Below are 6,075 nucleotides of genomic sequence, written 5' to 3' on the forward strand. Positions count from 1 at the left end.
TCTCAAAATAACTTAAAAAAAAGAAAATATAAAATCTTTAAGTGGATTGTTGAAAGTGAGGGCCACTCCTCCTTCCACCCCCCTGTACTCTACCTGTCGGGACGTGGCACAGCCTCATACATTGGGAATGACCAAAGAGGATGGCACTCCATCCTTACAGGATTAGTCTCTTAGCTGGTGCCTCAGTTGCCCCATCACAAGGCCATTCCAGCCCTCTGTCAGGCTAGCAGCTCTAGGGGGAGGGGGAAGGGTGTTATGTGGTAGAACCAGTACACCCCATAGTCACATGCCCACTTTGCTACCAATTAGTTTCCTTGGTCCAATGCAGTGTTATGCAGAATCACACATTGATGGATTAAACGCTCTATATGCCCTCAGATAGAGAAGCAAGACAAACCCACACTCAGGATATGTGTCAGCTCCACTCAAGATGATTGTTGAGTGGAAGAGGATCCAGGGTAATCAACTTACCACCAAGTAGCTGGCTCATCTCCTAGGGGAATAATGCAAAAATTTCCGTGTTGGTCCCTGTTGCTGGCAGTTTGGACAGTGGGCCAGGGTGATATTCAGGCCAGCCTTGGTGAGTGGGAGCCTGTGCTGTTGGATCCATGCACGTCTCACCCCTGCCGCCATGGCTGCCTTGCTCATGTGCCCATTGTGCCAGTGCTGGTTGATGCCAGTGGGCAAGCCATAACGTATACATGGCTATTAAATGCTTCATCCATGGGAATATGTGATGCATGGATCTTTACGTGCACAGTCCCACAGGTCCTCACCTTGTCTGTCAGTTTCCTAGGCCTACCATGACAAATGACTTAGTGACTTATGAAGACAGAAATTTACTCCCCCAAAATTCTGGAGGCCAGAAGACTGAAATCAATGTTATCAGCAGGGCTGCACTCCCTCCAGAGGCTCTAGGAGAGAACTGGTTCCTTGCCTTTTCCAGTTTATGGTGGCCTGGTGGTCTTGGCCTGTGGCTACCTCACTCCAGTCTCTGCTTCCCTGGTCACATGGCCTTCTTTTCTGTATGTGTCTATTCTCCCTCTGTCTCTGTATTATAAGGACAACTGTGGTGGCATTTAGGGCCCACTCAGATAATCCAGATGCTCTTATCTCAAAATCCCTAAATTAATTACATATGCAAAGGCCTGCCAAATAAGGTCGCATTTACAGCTTTCAGAATTAGAATATGGACATACCTCTGGAGGATGGGAGTACAATTTTTAGTCAACCACATCCTGCAATCTTTCTCCTTCTAGATTCCGGCTTAACCAGCCAAGCCATCAGTCACTGCCGTGAGCTCTTATGTATTCTAACGTCAGTCTTCTTCTTTCCACACAAAGTGAATGACCAGATGCATTGTCTGAATTTCTGCCCAGTGGGAGGATCTCCTCTCACCACTGTTTTTCAGGGCCACCTCGTATGAGGCAGGTAGGATAGCAGCATTTTTGACTTACCTCAACCTACACATTCATGGCTGAAACTTGGCCCCTTTCCTCCCTCCTCTCTATGCTGTTTATAAGGGGCCCTTAATGCAGCCCCAGTTATGAGCTGAGAGGCCCTGTAAGCCACATGCCCAATATAAGATGAGCTGCTACCGTCTTATGCTACAAACTGCTGTTGGGCCCACTGACCTTACGACTCAGTAGGTCTGGCAGACCCCAGCTCGAGATGGGTGGTTCTGGCTGTAGGGTCACTTGAACTCTCTCGGTGGGTTGTGTCTCCATCAGAGTCCAGTAGCACACTAGAAGCTGTCAGGTGTGTTTTGGTTTTTGGATGATTTATCTAAAGTTCTCAAATACAGATGCCATGGCCTTGATCCAGAGCCCTGAGCATCAACATTGTGACTCTCCCATAGGGGCTTGCCATCAACTCTCGAGGGCATCTTTTCCTAACACCGATAACACAAATACAATACAATCTGCCCGACCGTGGGCTGCAAATGGCAGGGTGGCCAGCAGCACAGCCTGACTTGCTGCAGAGCTCCTTGCTGCAGAGGCTCAGGGCCTCAGTCAACACCAACCATGGAACTCAGTAAATGGGCCAGAGCAACATTGCCACGCACACGATATGCCAAGCTCAGACCCAAAGAAGCCCACTAAACATTGTGCTTCATTCTCATTAGTGGGAAGTATGAGATACAATCATTTGCCTTTTACTTCGGAGGGAGTATCGAAGCACGCCACAAACTACTACACCCCTAAAAATCTTCACTGAGCAGTTTAACAGGTTGGAAGATACAAGGCCAATACATATAAAGCAATTGGATATACAAAAAGTAACTCAAAATGGATCATAAACCTAAATGTAAAACCTAAAACTGTAAGGGCACCTGGGTGGCTCAGTCGGTTAAGCATCCAACTCTTGATTTCGGCTCAGGTCATGACCTTGCTTCATGAGTTCGAGGTCTGCATTGGGCTCTCAATGCAGAACCTGCTTGGGATACTCTCTCCCTCTCTCCCTGCCCTTCCCCCGCTTGCTTTCTCCCCACCCCACCCCCCGCCAAATAAATAAATAAACTTTAAAAAAAAAACCCTAAAACTATAAAATTCGTATACCATGGGTTAATGTCAGCTGAACCAGGTTAACTACATGTTAACTATATGCTGACCCTTGGCTAACACTGTGGACTATATTAACTAAAGATAAATGTTCTAAACCATGGGTCATCAGTTGTTTCAGAGAAGGACCACCAATCTGTCAACACTGTCTAGTAATCATTGAATTTGTTATTTGTACCTAGTCTTAATGGCGTCTGGGAGATATCAAAAGTTAAGGCTGGTCACACAGCTATAATGTGCCTACGTGACGATCTCAATATAAGACCCTACCACGAGCAGACTTTGGGCTTCCAGTACTGAGGGGTTTTGCATACACGGTACACAAGTGGTTTGAGACCTGAAATCAAAGTGCATCCTGGGTAACCCTGTGGTAGAAGTTCAAAGAAGCCTGAGCCTGAGATCTTCAGACCCCTCCAGTGCATTTTCTTTCTGCTGGGACCGCAATGCCTGCAATAAAATAGGAGTATAAACTGTATGAGTCCTGTAGGTCATTTCAGCAATCGAACACTGAAGATAATTGTGTGTAATTAGCACAAACTTCTGGAAGAAAACAAAAGAGAAAACCTTAGTGACCTTTGGTCTGTCAAAGACTGCCTAAATAAAACACAAACAGCATCATCCCTAATAAAACAAAAGCCAGTAATTAGAGTTCATCAGAATTCAAACTTGTTCTTAAAAAGACACAGCTTTTGAAAAGGGAAGCAACAAATTTGGATAAAATATTTGCAAAATATATATGTGACAAAGGTCTTGAACCTGGAATACATAAAGAACTTTTATAACTCAATGAGAAGACAAACCACTCAATTTTTTAAAAATCCAATCAGGAATGAGTAAAAGACATGAACATTTATTTCACCAAAGAAGATATACATTGGCAAATAAGTTCAGGAAAGGATGTTAAACATCATTAGCCATTAGGGAAATGCATATTAAAACCATGATCAGATATCACTACATACCAATCAGAATAACAAAAATAAAAAATAGTGATAACAACCAAATGATGGTGAGGATGCAGAGAAACCAGATCATGCATACATTGCTGGTAGGAATGTAAAATGGTACAGCCACTCTGGAAAATAAATTGGTAGTTTCCTATAAAACTAAATACACACTCACCATACAACCCAGCAACCACACCCTTGGACATCTGTCACAGAGAAATGAAAACTTATGTTCACACCAAAATCTGATCACAAACGTTCACAGGAGCATTATTCACAATTGGTAAAAACTGGAAATTTAAACAAACTGTGGTACATCCATACCAAGAAATAGCAGTAAAATAGAACAGAGTATTGACATGTTCAACAGCTTGGATGGATCTCAAGTGAAGTGTGGTGAGTGAGAAAAGTAACACTGACCCAAACTCAAAAGGCAACATACTGTATGATTCCATTTATGTAATATTTTTGAAATGACAAAGTGATAGAGATGGAAATCAGATTAGTGGCAGCTGGGGGTTAGGAGTAAAGGAGAGGGAGAGAGGGGGGTGGAGGTCAGTAAAGGACAGCCTGAGGGAGTCTTGAGGGGACACAATTGTTCTGTATCTTTTTCTTTTTTTTCTTTTTTTGAGAGAGAGAGAGAGAGGGTGCAAGTGAGTGAGGGAGAGGCAGAGAAAGAGAATCTCACAAGGGGAGAGAGAGAGTGAGGGAGCAGGAGAGAGAGAGAGAAGTGGGGCTCATCTGAAGAGGGGCTTGTGCTTTACCCAAAAGAGGGCTCATGCTCACCCAAAGAGGGGCTCGTGCTCAGCCCAAGCAGGACTCGAGCTCATGAACTGTGAGATCACGACCTGAGCTTAAGTCAGATGCTTAATGACCGAGCCACCCAGGCGCCCCTAATTGTTTTGTGTCTTAAGAGTAGTGCTAGTTACATGAATCTACACCTGTGATTAAATCGCACAGAACTATTCACATTCACACACACACACACAAACACACACACACACACACACACACACACACACACACACACGTGCACATAAAACTAGTGAAATCTGAATGAGCACTTCCAACTTCCTGGTTTTACATTGTATTGTAGTTAGGGAAGATGTTACCATTGGGGACAACTGGGTGAAGGGTACATGACACCTCCCTGTGCATTTTTCTGCAACTTCTCATGGATCTATAATTATTGCAAAATAAAAAAACATTTAATACATATTCTTTGTAAAAATGCTTCCCTACCCTGCTCCTCTCCCTTGCTGTACTTCTGTTGCTAAGGCCAAGAATAAAACTACAACTGCTCAATGTTTATATAACACTTAGAGAAAACCACTCCCTACCCCCACCCCCATCATCTCAGTGTAGTGGCATGGCCAAAAGTAACACTGACCCAATTCCAAAAGCTTTGAGCAGTTACAAAGCGCTGTGCCTAGGTTCTTCTGGAGGGGACAGTGAGGGGAGGTCCCTCACAGGGGATCCCCTCGCTCCACCCCTCCTCTCTCCCAGAGCTGCCTCTCTCCCCCTTAGTTCCCAGCTTTCTCCTCCTCTCCTCCCTCTCCCCTCCAGCAGGATTCTTTGATTCCCACCCCCCCCAAGTACTCCCAGGTCTGTTCTAAATAGATCATTCTAGCCCCATGCCCCTTCTTCCCATCTCTGCCCTTAAAGAGCAGCAAAAACACCAATACCTCCTCCGAAGACAGGGGACGGTGGTAAGCACTTACTTACACAATATTCTGTTCCTGTCTTTAAAAGATGGGTTAAAAAAAAAAAAATATATATATATATATATATATATATATATATATATATATATATGAATAATCACTTCAGCAAAGAAGATAAACTGATAGCAAACACACACATGAAAAGATGCCCAACATCATCAGTCATTAAGGAAGTGTTAATTAAAACCACAGAAAGGGGCGCTTGGGTGGCTCAGTCGGTTGAGCATCTGACTCTTGATTTCAGCTCAGGTCATGATCCCAGAGATGTGGGATCCAGCCCCCCGTAGGGCTCCATGCTGAGTATGATGCCTGCTTGAAATTCTCTCTCTGACCCTCTCCCCTGCTCACACACCCTCTCTGTTAAATAGATAGATAGATAGATAGATAGATAGATAGATAGATATAAAATTAAAACAAAACAAAACAAAACACAGAGCAATACTACTACACGCCCACTAGAATGGCTATAATCAGAAAGACTGACCAGTGGCAAGGATGTAGACAAACTGGAACTTTCTACACTGCTGGTAGAACATAAATAGTTTAGCAGGTTGTTTGTGTGTGTGTGTGTGTGCTTTTTTTTAAATGTTTATTTGTTTTTGAGAAAGAGAGCACATGAGCGTGGGAGTGGGGCAGAGAGAGAGAATCCCAAGCAGGCTCCATGCTGTCAGCACAGAGCCGAACATCGGGCTTGAACTCCCAAACCATGAGATCATGACCTGAGCCAAGATCAAGAGTTGGCTGTTTAAGCCACCCAGGCGCCCCTAGCAAATTTTTATAAATTTAAACATGCAAATTTCATTTGACTCTGTCATTCCACTTCTAGCTATTTACCCAAGTTTA

The sequence above is a fragment of the Panthera onca genome, chromosome D2, assembly GCF_046562875.1.
Source record: "Panthera onca isolate mPanOnc1 chromosome D2, mPanOnc1 haplotype 2, whole genome shotgun sequence".
Taxonomy (NCBI): Eukaryota; Metazoa; Chordata; class Mammalia; order Carnivora; family Felidae; genus Panthera; species Panthera onca.